The sequence below is a fragment of the Bemisia tabaci genome, chromosome 7 (genome assembly GCF_918797505.1).
Source record: "Bemisia tabaci chromosome 7, PGI_BMITA_v3".
NCBI lineage: Eukaryota > Metazoa > Arthropoda > Insecta > Hemiptera > Aleyrodidae > Bemisia > Bemisia tabaci.
The window spans coordinates 39,606,515-39,622,733 of NC_092799.1; the positions used below are offsets into that span (position 1 = coordinate 39,606,515).

The 16,219-nt window shown below is 39.5% G+C and overlaps 1 protein-coding gene across 1 annotated transcript in view; it reads left to right on the forward strand.

Annotated features, from left to right (window-relative positions):
• The first annotated feature begins 781 nt into the window (after positions 1-781).
• The window catches only part of LOC109032971 (small ribosomal subunit protein eS1), a 248,432-nt gene continuing 232,994 nt past the window's right edge, over positions 782-16,219 (forward strand). The window contains exon 1 of the mRNA XM_072302642.1: positions 782-791. The gene's annotated coding sequence lies outside the window, so the exon portion shown is untranslated. The remainder of the gene's footprint in view (positions 792-16,219) is intronic.

The following is a 16,219-nucleotide window of genomic DNA, read 5'->3' on the forward strand; positions in this document are numbered from 1 at the left end:
GACAAAGTCAGTGAAACAAGTCCTGGAAAATTCCTTTTCGCAAGGAAAATTTTAAAAAACAAACATGTTCACATTAAAATGTTTGGAAATTCCGATTGTGGTTCAATTTTTCGTCGTTGGAAGATTTTACTCACATCAGGATAAGAGTGCTTTTATTGCAAAGAACTAGAAGCGAGAAAAGAAGAAAAACGCACTAGTGGACAGAGGAAATTAATCGAAGAATGTGTTCAACTAGGTAGTGTATGAGATTTTGTTCAATCAGTAAACTTTTGCGTCCTCGTTATTACACTGTTCGTCGTAAAACTTGTGTTGTACTTTCCTTTGATTTGCTTCAATTACACAATCATTGATGTCGTACTTAAATTTCACACCGAAGAAAGTGTCAAGTTTGTTGATCAATTAAACACTATATTGATCGATCAATAATTGAGTGAAGTGAAAAATCACGGAAGCTTTACGTTTAGCGTTGACTGGTTTTGCGAAGAATAACTGAAGTTTGACAGGAAGTCTTCAATGCCACAAACGGAGATACGTGGTCTCTTACTTTGGCTTTCGATTTGTAAAAACTAAGGCATTCTTAAGTGCTTCGCATCACTCAAATTCGTCGGTACTGATAAACACTGGGATGTGTTGACGACAGGGCCTCGATGCAACTATTCAACCTTGACCGATGTCCGTATTGCATTCAAAAAGTTGAAGGCATTTTGAATTTTTGTGTATTAGTTACACCTGGGTCGATCGACGAACGAGTAGATGACAGCTCCTCGATGCAACTATTAAAGCTTGACAGTTGTCCGTATGAAATATTAATGGCCAACATTCAAAACCAGGTATTGTTCCCGTGTTTTTGTCCAGCGCATCTCGAGTTTGACAGTCCATCCCTATCCTTAAAAATTGAATTTGTATCTGCTTAAATAAACAATGAAAGTCGAGAAAACGCTTACTTTCATTACGACGTTACAATGATGATAATTCCATGATCAGTCAAAAAGTTTTTGTAATCGGACAGTGCAATATCATCTTTTTAATGCTCTTTCCGAGAAACGTACCCATAAATTTCATAAAGTTACGCTATTTTGTTTTTGCATACGAGAGGATTTCCTGAGGCTATGATTCGACAAAGCTCCAGATGAAGTAAGTATATCGATTGCTCACTTTATATACTGCGTCGGACGATTTATTTTATTACTTTATGGACATTAGATTTAAGACTATAGTAAACTAAAGAAAAGCAATATAATAACATATATTTTCAAAAATATGAAGCTAATTCATAAAATGACAGCTCTGATATCAGTGCTCTCAGGACAAAAAAAATCAGGTGACAACATTTTATCATGCGTTTACTTTTCCGTTATGCTGCGAATTTATTTTCCTCGCGCAAAAATAATTCAAGAGGTTTATTTGCTTATCAATGCGTTGATGATTTATTTCAATAGACCAAAATAGAATTAGGCATATTTCTATATGTTTCATTTTTGGTCACCACTTTTGCGAGTTTCAGCGAATTTACCACCTAACCAAAAAACTGTCAACAATATTTACACTGGCAGACAATGAGATAGCTCTTTGAATTTTTTAAGTATATTCTAAGAAAACAGGATTTTGTATAACAGTTCAGATTAGTAAAAATAAAGTGGTGATTGATGATTAGCAGAAGGTCTTCCACCAATCATTGCATTATTAGAGGAGGGAGTGAGCTCTTAAGTTTCTTTCTTTTTGAAGCTTTGATGAGTTTCCAGCATAAAGCCCGTTTTCTTACTTGAGAAATGAGGAAATATTTGAAAGAATATTCGATGCAATGTAATTTTTTAATTTTAAATACTGTTCATAAAGATGTCTTTAAACGTCCGCTCTTATGAGGTAAATGCATGTTTTTAAAGTTGTTACTTCCTTTTCTATGGCATGTACGTATAATGACACATTTAATAATAATCTTATTATTCAAGCGTCAATCGTCAAACACTTCAAAACTTTGAAGATTTATAAATATTTAACCAAATAGGATGTGCTACCAGCTCTGCCGTGCTAAGGAAAAACGCCGTATGAACATTCGAGAGTTGCCAAATTTCCCCGGATAAAACATGTATTTTGTAGAAAAGTCATGCATATTTTTCCTCGAAATTTTCAGATATTTTAGAATGAAATTTTGAAGAGAAATATTCACAATTTCCCCGGTAAATTATTTTTCTATTGAAAGAAATATGGCAACGTCTGAGGGCTTATACGGCGTTCTTCCTTAGCACGGCAGAGCTGTGAGCCAATCTATTGCTTTGCGGAAGAATGAATAATCTCTGCGTGCTGCGTATTGCGTCCCTGCAAAGTGCGGGCGCTTTTTGTGCGGGACTCGTAGTAAGACTAGCAGAGGCAGAGTTCGACCGTGCCGAGTTTCGAGTTTTTTGAGACTGGATATCCTGAAAGTATTCACGTTCCTTGTGACGTAGTCAAGTTACTTCGCATCCATTACAGCCATCCTTGAGAAAACCATTTAATTTTGCTTCTGTAGTACATTCAAGACCGCACTATGTATGCTACAAATCGCCACGGCAAGGCGTGCCGTTGATGGTGAGGCCAACACAGCTCTAACTTGAGGCATTGGCGGATCCAGGAAATTGACATCATTGTTTTTTTGCTCGTTTAAACTTATAGAAATATATCGAGTCTGGAAGGGGTTGGGTGCTCCCCCAAGAATCAATAATTAAGCGTAAGTTTGTATGGCGGAAATTTAGTGTTGCCAACCTGCTGGATATGCCTATCACACGAGGTCATCGTTCCAAAATTGAAGCGGTAAGGATGTAAATACACCAACTCAAGCTTTTTTCGATTTTCACTTTTTTACGGTTTAGTCTTATGCTGATAGGTGAACGTATTCACACGCAAAAGGAAATTTTAAAATTGAAATCAGAAGTGCTCGACACAGCAGCACCAAAAAGCCTGTGCGTTGATCTTATGATTCATCATCGGAAGGGCCATTCGAAAAAAGGTATATTTGTATTTGACGTTGCAAGGGTCAATGTGATTTTTTGTCGATCAGAGACATTCAAATATTTAAACGGATTTAACACATTTTTAATTCCATTTTCTCTAGATATTTATTTGCAGATTCAAGTGACTTTCTTGTACTAGACATGAGAACGGCAAACTTGTATAATCTCAGTGACATTAATGGACATATTGGACATGTGCCCTTCATGGTCCTTTATGGAAACATAAGGGTTGTGGAAAAATCAGAATTTCTGAAAGTGCGGACAATGTTTTACAATTTTTTAACCTTTTCCTCTTAGTATATCAAGTACCCGTCAGACATTTCTGACGTGACTTTCGGCCTCTAGATCCTTATTAACCCCTTTAAGTATCTAACGTCACCTGGATCCGAGCGCAACAGCGTTTGATATGACGGGCAAAGCATTCTGCTGTGCTGCGGGCCGATTATTGAAACTGATAGACAAAGCGATAGACAAAGAAGACATAGGGAGTATAGAGCGATCCTATTGGTTGACATGGTTGGTTCTCATAGACTAAGGAAGAAAATGATGGATTAACTGTCGGGTCTTTGGTGGGTTGCCGTTAGTTAGTCCATTACCTACCTCCTATGTCCATTGCCACCACCCGCTTCCACCAATAGGATCCCTCCGAATCCCTTTTGTCGTCTTTGTCTATAGCTTTGTCTATCAGTTTCAATAATCGGCCTGCAGAAGTAGAATGCCGTATGGACATTCGAGAGTTGCCAAATTTCCCCTAATAAAACACGTATTTGTGACAACATTCAAACATATCTTTCCTTTACATTTTCAAATGTGTTATATTAAATTACTTACAAAATTGTTTGAACATTTTGGGAAAATATATTCACAATTTTCCTAGTAAATTCGAGTTTTATCGAAGGAAACTCGGCGGAAGGAAAGATCATACGGCGTTCTTCCTTAGCACGGCAGCATTATAGTTCGGTGTGCGCGGACTTACCGCAGAAAATATACGGTTTGTTGAACAGGTCGTTTGGTCCAACTCCGCTTTCAAATCAGACTCCTGGAACGAGTTAAGGCGCATGTAAGTTTCCCGCATCTGTGAAGTTGCGACCGTCACTGTGAATCCGTCGAGCGTAAGTTTCTGGTCGGATCGAATTACAAGCTCGTTTCCTCCTCAGAGGGTCGTCAATGACATCAAAAGGACTACATTTTGCAATTAGGAGCTACAAAATTTGGTTCAATTTAAAAACAACGTATGTGCCCTTAGTTTCCCTACGGACATGTGTGTTTTCCCGGATGCGAGCCAGAAATTGCAGTTCCTAATTGAATCAGTGAGAACGAAAACACACCAACTCGAAAAAATGAAAATAATCAAGACATATACAAAACTGCACAATAGTTGAAAAAGTTAGTGCAAGGAAAAGATTTTTGGTGCCAAAAGACAAGTACCCCCAGTAAAAATTGGCGATAAGAGCTGCGTTTCAAAATACCATAGGAATTCTTATAGCCGGCTAAAGAAGGCTACAGAAAATCATATAGCTGGCTGTAGAAAGTGGAAAAAATCATACTGCCGGGCTACACGAAGCGATAAAAAATTATGCAGCCGGGCTATAGTTCCTATCGCCGGGCTTTACACTTTATTGCCTGGCTGTTGCTTTTTCGCCATCGATTATAAAAGGCTATAAGAAATTGTGTAGAAATTCGTGTGCTTTGGAAATCATTAAGTTCGATACGGAACCACCTTAATATTTACAAAACACACATTATATTTTCCTTTAATACATTTTTTTTTCATCAATTAGAATGAGAATAATCCATACAGGATGTGCAAACATTTCAAAATCATGAGTTGAATAACGCTGACTCCACCAGATTAAATATTAGAGCCTAACACAAAGCGGAGCGGCGACACATTGGCGCCTACAAACCTAACAGGAATACTTCACGCATTGCGCAACGCGTGAAGTATCCCTGTTAGGTTTGTAGGCGCCAATGCGCGTCTCCCGCTGGCTGCCCGCCTGCCGCACCGCAGCGTGCCACGGCGCTTGAAGCAACTATTTCACACCGGAGGTATTGCACTGTATCATACGAAACTGAAGGCGCTCTAATATATTAGGAATGGCGGGCATCCGTCTAAAGTACGGAGCTTTCCTCGTAAAATAAATCAAGATACTACGGCCCAAAAAGAGAGCAGTGGCCCAAAAACTCACTAAGTCCTAGCATCCGTAATTAGTGAAGTTTAGCATACACTTTATCGCCTGCCTGTGAGTTGCTCAGTCGCCATCGGCTATTAGAGGCTATAAGAAAGTGTGTAGCCGGCTATTGAAGCTATTGGAAATCTTACAGCCGGCCGTAGGTCTATGGTATTTTGGAACACAGATTCTACTGCCAATTTTTACCAGGGACGTAAGGACACTTTAAAGGTCCAAGTTGGAACAGATGCGTTAACTTCGCTTACCTTCATGAAAACTGACCTCTTTAATGATAATTGAGCATTTTATAGTTACCGAGTTGGAGTGTTTTCGTTCTCACTGATTCAATTGCAGAATGTAGTCCAAATTGCACCAGCTCCCATCGCCACCTACACACGGTGTCCCGGGTTAAACTGCCAGACTAAACGTATATATCGTACTCGTCGTACTTTCACGAAGTCACGGGTCATAACTTTCTTAAAAATGGCGTTTCCTCGTAACTTTTAGCGCTAATTTAAGTCATGGCCTTAAAAATATCGAAATATTTTGTTAAAGGGAGATTTTAGGGGGTCTTGAATCTTAAAGGATACGAATTCGGTCACCTTCTCGTCGCAAGCGTCTTGAAGTCTCCTTCTAACTTGAAGTCTCGAAACTGTTGAGGCCACAGATAAAAGCGCTAAAATTATGGGAAATTATAATTTTTAATGAGTTTTGACTAACAATATGTTTCAATACCAACATTCAGAAAAATCTTGATATTCTCGATCATTCCTTTTTTGTTTCTTGCTTTTTTTTTGGGAAGGGCGCTACTAGCCTCTCCAAAAACAGAGGAGGAAACCAAAAAACAAAAACCGAAAGAGAGCTCTCCTTTGGAAAACATTCTCTAGCGGAAAAGAAATCAAGACTATACCTATAGACAAGACCCACAGACCCCATATGCTCCTCCAGTCGGACAGTTTAATCCAACAGGGCATCTTGCATAGAGAGAATATTACCTGGTTGTACCGCTCTATGATTGATTCATCAGTTTCCAGGAGCGGATCCAGGGGGGCGGGGGCATGCCCCCCCCTTCTTAAGCTAAAAACAGGAAAAAGGAGAAAAGGGGAAAAACGAGTGAAAACAAGTGCTTTTAACATTTTACTAAAATGGTTTCTTGACAGAACTGTATAACCAAAGGTTATACCGTACCAATGGTTACTTAACACCGCAAAAATCAATACCTAGTCCATATACTTAAATAAAATTACACGAAGTATTATTCGTCGAATTTTAACTTTCAAATAATGCACACTTTGTTTCCTAAAATTGCCTAAAATTCAACCTGGAAGGGCCTAAAATGTTTTAAGATTTTCAGGGGAGGCTCCCCGGACACTCTTCCTCTGGGATTTGTTCTCCCAACCCCCCCCCCCCCCATTCAACATGAAGATATATGCCCCTTCCCCTCCCACTCACTCTGGATCCGCCACTGTCAGTTTCAGTTTTATCATGCGACACACGAAGACCAATGTAAAAAGTGGCGAGGCGTGAATGATCGACTACCGATAATTCCCCATTTGAAGCTATTGTAAAAGATCGATCACAAAGGTGTTCATTGCGAACACCCTGTCTATCGACCCTTCTCCATTGGTTTAAATGACAGATCAATCGATATATATCGCAAAGCACGCCACGCTACTGAATGTAAACAGACCTGATCAGGGACAATTCCTATTATCAAGGGAGAGCTGGATGTCACTCACAGGAAAAGTGTAACTTTTGGCGAATATATCCCAACAAAGTCCACCGAAAACTTCCTGATTTCCCGGTGGAACAGTTAGCATCCGGCCTTATGTTAGACACGAACCAGAATTAGATCCTAGATTCGCGAAATGACAACCGCGAGTCGGGCGAATCCGTTAGTAACGAGTCTATCGAATATATTCTAATTTTATCCTTCCAAATTTAATCGGCATCGACGGACGATGTAGTCTGGCCCAGCTCAGCGTCACTCCTCTCGGTGCAACATTGCCACATTGATAGTAGCAGAAGAATAAAAATTAACAGGTGAATCACCGGGATAATTGATAATTATTTTATTTTAAAGTCAGAAAATGTGCCGCCTTATGACGTCATCTGGCGGCATTTTCATTTTAAACACATGTCTTTTAGCAGATTAGGTAATTTCGTCATATTTTCTTCAATTATCGTTCAATTTAGAAACCAAGCCAATCCTCGTACTCAGTTTTCCTATAGCAGTATCATTTTGAAGATGAAATTCACAAAATTTCAAACACCTGCAAATTCTGCAATTATTGACAAAAATATTTGTTCAACTTTTGTGCGTAGATCTACCGTGTGCGGTAAAAAGAAGTCTGTAAATTTACCGGAATATGGTATCAACACCGGAAATCCACGGTGTATAGTGTAACTGATAAGAATTTCTGGTAAAACAGTAAAAGAGCCATGCACAAAAAGGGCCAAAAACGGCCCATTTTTGGGCCCTCGAAATTGGGGTCGAAGTGAGGTTTTTTTTCATCCATAGGGTGACCCTTTACACATACTAAAATTTCAGATTGAGTATACGCACCGTTTTCGAGTTATGGGGGGGCAAAGTCCCCGATTTTCACCCATTTTTGCAGGTGTTTTAATGTCGAACTCCGGCTGTTACGAGGTACCAGATCTAGATATTGAAGCGCGGTTTGCGGTGATTTGTTCTGCTATTCCTGTAGTATTTTTCCACATCTTTCACAAAGCCCCAAATGGTTTTTCGGGGGGCGGGGAGGGGGGCTTTATTCATACTATCATGACAGTTAGCGCAACTTACTGACTTTACTTTGTTCTCTTCTCTCCACGCCGAGGTCACGATGGTATTTTCCGTTGGGGATTTTTCTTCTTCTTCACATTTTACCATTTTTCATGTCCTCCCCCTCTTTTCCCTTTTTTACTTCCTCCCCCGCAATCCAAACACTTCCTCTCAAGTGCTTCTTCCTGTAAGGCAGATACGACGGGGTCATAAATGGGGGATTCTTTTCCTTTCATTACGATTGATAAACTTTGACCCAACTTACTTCTCCCTTACAGGGCCCTCCTTACCCCTGTATTATCCCCTCCCCCCTGCCTGCTCCACGCCGCGCTCTGCTCCGAAGTATATTGCTCCCTCCGCAGCAGAAATGACAATGTTTCTCGCAAATAATGTTTTACTTATGTTCAGGTACTGAAATACTGAATACATGGGAGCCACCCTCCTACTCTTCTCCATTATTTCCCCTCTTCTTCCTCTTCCCCTTCCCCTCTTGTTTGTCCCTCTTTTGCCTTGTTCTCTTTACTTTTCACTTTTCTTCTACTTTTTACTCCTTTTTTGTGGGAGTAATATGGTCATGCGAAGAGAAAGTGGAAGAGAATGCACCTTGGAAAGAATAAATCAAACATAGAAGTGGAAAGAGAAACGTGAAAAATATGAATAAGAAACAATTCTTCACAGGAAAAATCGTCATTTCTGCTGCGGAGGGAGGAAAATACTTCAAGTAAAGTGGAGCGGGCAGGGGGGGGGGATAATACAGGGGTAAGGAGGGCCCTGTAAGGGAGAAGTAAGTTGGGTCAAAGTTTATCAATCGTAATGAAAGGAAAAGAATCCCCCATTTATGACCCCGTCGTATCTGCCTTACAGGAAGAAGCACTTGAGAGGAAGTGTTTGGATTGCGGGGGAGGAAGTAAAAAAGGGAAAAGAGGGGGAGGACATGAAAAATGGTAAAATGTGAAGAAGAAGAAAAATCCCCAACGGAAAATACCATCGTGACCTCGGCGTGGAGAGAAGAGAACAAAGTAAAGTCAGTAAGTTGCGCTAACTGTCATGATAGTATGAATAAAGCCCCCCTCCCCGCCCCCCGAAAAACCATTTGGGGCTTTGTGAAAGATGTGGAAAAATACTACAGGAATAGCAGAACAAATCACCGCAAACCGCGCTTCAATATCTAGATCTGGTACCTCGTAACAGCCGGAGTTCGACATTAAAACACCTGCAAAAATGGGTGAAAATCGGGGACTTTGCCCTCCCATAACTCGAAAACGGTGCGTATACTCAATCTGAAATTTTAGTATGTGTAAAGGGTCACCCTCAGGATGAAAAAAAACCTCACTTCGACCCCAATTTCGAGGGCCCAAAAATGGGCCACTTTGTGCATGGCTCTTTGGAGCCTCCATCCCGCTCTTTTTCTCATTGCAATTATCAGTTTGTGTTACTGCAAATTTCCTATCTGTTGTACATATAACTTTTTGAGAGAGGACCTACCTAACATCCGCGAGAGAAAACTCTCGTTTTTTTTATATTGTACCAAAGTTTGTAATATCCGAGCAAATATGACACACAAGAAAACATTGGTACGCTGCAATAAGCACATCAGTCTCTACAGTCCACCATTCGATTTGTCTCTTTGAAGGAGGAGAAAGTCACGGTTTGGAGCCTGATACATACAAAAGATCATGGTAAAAACCTCAGTCACTCTACATACGATATTTTGAAATATTTTATTGATTAATGTTACATTTTAACATGAGGAAATGGAACAAACTATACGTGAGATGTAAAGTTATTAAATATAAAATTCTGTGCGTTACAGGTAACTCAAAAGCTTTTTCTCTTATTTTCATTGTTGACCCTTCGATCATTACTCGACTCGACACAACTGACGAAATACTAAAAATACCTCAACTCTTTTCTGTAATAAAGTCGAAAAAAGAGACGGAACACACCAGAGCAAAACTATTCGTACTTCCAGTTTGAGGCATGTACAATACAATGAGAATCGTTCTTTCATTTAAAATATGTAAATATTTTCTGATGTAGAGTTGATCTACGTTGGTAAATAATTGGTTCATCACAAAAATTATATTTGATCTTTTTTTCGCCATTAAGTGCGTGAACGGCAGTGAATGATTTATGAGCAAACCCATCATACATGTGTACTTGCACTAGTTGTTACGTTTGACATATATCTAAATTGAAAATTCTAGTGCATGAACGCAGATTGAATACCATAAATTTTGAAATCCTACAAACAATAAAATCGAAAATTGTGGGTGAGTCAAAGCTTAATGATAAGTCTTTTTACATCAGTTTAAACTTTTTGCGGAACATGATGTTCGATTAAATTGTAGTTATAAAAGGTTTTTGACACTCGACAAGGTTAGCACTAGACCCTCCTATTTATTTTCTCCGAACAATGCCCTCGCATGCTTTTAATTCTGAATAAAAATTGCAGAGGCTCTTGAAAGCTCAATCTTACCTACATGGACAAATAAGCTCATATGGCCTAGGGCCTTAATGCGGAGGTCGAAAGTTTAGTTCTCATAATTCCTCAGAGACCTTATTACCTATTGATTCGGCTCACCTAGCAACATCGCAAATTCACCACGGGCCTCAGTTCCAGACAAGTATCAACGCCGGCCGACGGACGTCAACTTCCGAGACCCCTTTTCTCCAACCCCCTCCCCCCTTTACTCCCCCCCCCCCAGTCCCACTATCCTCCAGTGCCAGTCCCTCCCGTTCTAACGAGAAATTAAATTGTGTCCCGTTTCGAGTGACGTCAAAGTTATTTCCGATCTGGACGATTGACTCATTAAGTCTAAGGCCCACTCTTTTTAGGATAGCGATGGAGCGAATGTCATATGCATCCGAACGAGAGTTCTCAATATAGGGAAGTGGAAATTATGGCTCGTGTAAAATATGAAAGGTCATCAGGTAATAACGTTTTTATATGACTGTAGCGTTCGTGGATTCCTGATTTAAATATTTCATCACCTCTGCGACTTTGCGAGAAACACTATTAGTACCACTGATTTTCTCTAAAACCAACTTCAAGCCCAAGTCCTTAAGGTGATTCGTCAAGCTCAAAAGAAGTGGTCGAAGTGGCATGCGATATATCGCATTGTTTAGGTCAAAAATCTCGGCAGATTTTGAATTTTCAGCAAAAAAAAGGACGATAGCCCCTGCGCATGAATCTTAAAATTCCTTATTTAACTAACTTAAGTTACTGACTTAATTAACTTTAGAAAATTAACTTATCGTACTACCGAACCTCTAAATAAAATTCACATTAGGTTGATCTAAAGCACTCTTTTTTTCAATACCTGACGCCTGATGACCATCAAGATCTAGATTCTCAGACACCCGACGGTGTTTTCGGATGCGCTCGATGTGGCAGGCATCAGGATGATAGGTTCGTTGCTCCCGTTCCATTCAATTTTCAATCTATGGTTCTGACGCCATGCGCCGCACCGTGCCGATTGTATAAATGTGCGTACATAACGGCCAGCCGTCTCCCGAACAGTTCATCTGCCTCCTCTTCCTGCCACTGACGCCGCACCTCACGTTTGCCAACTTCCCGCCCGACTCTCGAAATCCATCGATGGTCAGGGATTTTCACCAGCAGGAAAAACGGTTATCCTGCAGCATGAGTCACTTAAATGGATTACGGAATTATATTTCCAAAATTGCCTTAAAATTTCAATAGTATTACCAGATAATGCCGGTCTGAATGGACCTGTTGCACAATTGTCTTTTTACTTTCTCGCTCCCCTAGGGTAGAGAGGAAGAGATTGAAGCAGCCTCCAATAAAAAAAAAAAAAAAAAAAAAAATAAAAAAAAAAAGTTGAAATTTCATCATTTCTAGTTTTTACTTGTGTCGAAAGAACTATGGATCCTTATGTCACGGGAATTTTCCCGATGTTTTTCGACCACCGGGAACCCCCTAAAAATCAACTTAAAAGCGCCCAAAAATTCGAATTTTCAAAATTACCCCAACTCGAGGTATAAATAATAAATCACGTTAGTGCATATCATTTTTCCTTATTTAACCATTGTCTTGTCGGTATAAGGAGTGTCAAAGGAGCACCTATGGAAAAAGAATACTCATTATACAGATTTATACGACCAAAACTGAGGATGGCAAGCTGTGGATATGTCACTCATAGTTTTATATCTCGGGCACTGAAAAAAAAATGTCGGTGTATTTACTAGGAAAAGGGTAAAATTACCAAGGATTCAGGGTTCTATTTGATCCCAGTTTTTTCTTGGTAAAATTACTATTTATGGAATTGGTAATTTTCCCAAGGAATCTCGGTAAAATTATTGAACTTTCTTGGTAATTTTACTGGACCTTGGTAAGAACGCCAATATTTTTTATCGACTGTGGTAGAATTACCGAGATAAAATGGCAAAGTTACCGGGAATTGATTACCAGTAAAAGTGGTATTCTTACCTGAAATAACAGTTAAAATACCGGTTTTTAGGTAAGCTTACCAGTCTGTCTTGGTAAAATTACCAATAATTGGTACAAAAGTGAGATGGTTTAAGGTACCAAGGGACTTTGGTAAAAACGCCGAGAATTTTTTTTCAGTGGGTCTCTAAACTATTTTCAACCGATTTTAAAGAAGGGGTAAGAGTCTTTCCTAGGAAGGAACTTAAACACCTTTCTGCAGCTTTCAAGAAAAAGCAACGTGAAACGTAGAAATAGTGTGATATCGCGATTTCAAAGTTTACAGTCCTCGCAATTCACTGCAGTTGAATAGAGGTCAAGGAACAGCAATTTGAATATTGAAAGTCCCGCTCAGCTGGAGGAAAACGTGGCTCTCCTATTTAGACAATTGGAAGATCCATGTGCGGCTAGACAAATTCGTCAAGCGATGCGCAAGGAACTCTAAAAATAGCTGCACAAAGAAAGGAAAGAACAAATTATAAATCTTGCAGCTCATCCTTGACGACCTCTCTTGCGGCGAATGCCCACGCACGTGTTATATATTCTGTCATTGTGATTCCTCCGGCATTCTCTTGTTCTCCAGATAAATGGGGAAAAAACTACAATAATGGGCAAATTCTAAGCCGCTAAGTATCAGTTACGTAAAAAAATAGATGTGAAACTTTATAAAAAAAATACCCGAGGTGGAATTATTGTTTCTCAATTATTAACGTATCATCTCTTAGACCGAATGGAGTCTTAAAAGTGATTGTTAAAACGTATAGGCTCACAGAAAAAAATTGATGGGGGTAAAGACGAAAAATTAGTATCTAAGAATAGCAGGGTATTAGGATTTAGGGATCTACTGTATTTTTACACTGGAAAAAAAACACATTGGATCTAGAGTCCAGACTCTTGAAAATATTGACAAGAAAAAGGACTCTTGAATCAATCAGATTTAAGCTTAAATCAAAAGGAAATCCGCTCAAATTTAAGAAGCTTGGTTCTTGATTTAAGCTTAAATCTGATTGAATCAAGAGTATTTTTTCTCGTCGATGTTTTTAAGAGTCTGGACTCTAGATCCAATGTGTTTTTTTTCTCCAGTGTATAAGGATGTTAGTGCACAGTTGACGTGCATCTTGTGACGGAAAAACGCAGTAATAAGAGCTCCTCTGACATCCGAACAGCTTAATAGTTCTTTAGAAGGAATAAAACCGTGTCCCACGCAGTGACGTCATCCGAGAGCGAAGATGGAGAGGGGGGGGGGGGGGGTTGGCGAACTCAGATGGCTACATCGCTAAAATTCACTCAGAGTAACTCGTCGTTACGCTTGACTTTACATTTCTGATCGAGTTTATTCGCCTATAAAAATTATAGCCCTCGCCGAGGGAACCAGTGAATGAAACCAGGGCGTGCATTGCGATATATCGATTGTTATGCCATTTAAATCTATGGAAAAGGATCGATAGACAGGGTGTTCGCAGCGAACACCTTAATAATCGATTCTTTACCACAGGTTTAATTGACATAACAATCGATACATAGCAAAGCACGCCACGCCACTGGAGGGAACGTACTGTCCGAATCGATACCGGATACCAGCCATGTCAAGCATCACAAGAATGAACGAAACTTCTTTAATTGAAAAGAGTCTTTGAATGAGAGCTTACGTCCCTTTTTACTAGGAGAGTCCCAAGGCTGTCTTTCCGCAAAAAAATAAATTCACTGTCTATGGTTTGTTTGAAAGAACTTGATGTACTCAAGCTCTCGCGTGAAAAATTGATTAATTTTTGACACGGCGTTGTTCCCTAGAAGTGGACTTCGTCAAAAAAAATCTTTTGATCGAAGTAATTATAAAAAAGCTATCACCTTTGGCACTTTAATAAAGCATCGCAGGAAAAAGGGACTAGGTGCGTTGCCAAATTTTGAGGGGGACGCGGTTTTGGTCAAAAACCAAGACTTTTAGTATTTTTGATACTAATCGATTTCTACATATTTCAGGAACATGCAATTAAAATTGGACTTATTTCTGTGTAGTGGATCTAAGCGCCATAGAAAAGCATTGCGAGTACAGGACGGAACGAGCATCGCGTTCCGCAACACTCGCCAATCCAAGCCCCTCTCTCCCTTCCTCCCCATATGGCACTTAGTTCCGTTTGACAGAAATAAGTCCAATTTTAAGTCGTAATTTGGATTTGTAATAATGTTATAAGCGTCTTAAATTTTGTTTAAAAATTTAAGAGTTTTTCTTATACACCCTGTATCCGAGTACACAAAACCATCAACAGAAATTGGTTTCATTGAAGGGGATATGACTTGAACTAACAGAAAAAGGATAATACTCGGCAAAAATATCCATGAAATTTTGTTCAGAAATTATTTCAAATTTTGGATATCAGAAAATCCACGAAGGCCTGATCATGACCAATCCGAAGGCGGCACTCTTTTCGTTAGCAAATGATTGAGGTGGCAATAATATCTCTACATAGGTACTCAGTCATTTGGATGGCACCACTTACGACAACTTCCGTGCTTTTCTAAAGAGGTGAGAAAAGCGAAAGTGCCTTCGCAACTTGAATGCACACACCATGCTGAAACCGAATAGTTCCACCAATCAGTCGAGATCTTCGTAATCGAGAAGCACAACTTAATCGTCTTTTAAGAGCTGGGATCAGAACTATAGTAATGTAAAAATGCGTTTTAATCGACTCGTTCTAAATTTCAGAGCTCTGGGATATCAAAACGATGAATTAATAAAATCTACGATTTAAAACGGGTCTATTATTCCAGTTTTTATGTTTTTCTCGTGTTTTCATTTCTGGTGCCTAAGTCTTTTAAAGAATCACCAATTCAATTATTAGCCTTAGATACTCTTGCCTGGTTACACTGCCTGGTAACACTATCCCTTTATAGTTAATCGGTTAGAAGAGTGCTACAACACTGACGGGTTCCGTGCATCTCTGAAGAGGTGATGCAAGCGAAGAAGCCTTCAATTTTTGAAAATGCAACACGCACATCCATAAGACACGAATAGTTGCATCCAGGCGCTACAGTCAACCCAGTCCATAGTCTTTGTTAAGCGGAAACGCCTGCAATTTTTGATTGGAGAATGAATGTGATAAAAAGTTGCATATCGACGAAGTAAGTCGGCAATCACATGACTCGGTTTGTGACGTCACAGACTTCCTGTCATACTTCATTTTTTAAACGGAATACTACTCAACAGCAATTCTGTAAAACTGTCCTGATTTCTCTTCACTGTACGAAGAAAATTCTGCAAAAACTTTGAGGAAAGATATCAATTTGTTCTCCTTTAAAAAAATAACATAGAGGCGGAGATTTTCAGACACCGCAAAACGAGATATGAGATTGCGGACTTACGCCGTCGATGTATGCTTTGGGGAACAAAATGCTCAGGTACTGACAACCGATAATTCCATGTGACATTTGTAAATCTGATTAGAGAAATTTTAAGATCCCAAAATGATTCAATGCTGGACTTCCCTATTAAAATGTAAAAGGGACTATTCTTTGAAATATTGGAATGTTATTTTTTGTATTTTGCTTCAACACGTCTAAGAACCGCTGTGAAAAAATTATGGCGATCATAGAAGCTCCTTGTCAATCTTTTCATCTCTGCGCACATGTAATCAAAAGAAATAATAGTGAGAACTTCTAGATTGCAGAGGCATTCTTAGGATATTCCACATGGAAGAAGTGCTTAACCGAGTACGGTGGCAATAAAATCTAGCATCCATTCTGACTCCTTCCGTGCTTGGTAACAGCCGCATATCCACATTGGAGTTCCATTGCTAATACGCTCTTCTTACTGATTGTGAGTGCAGCAGTA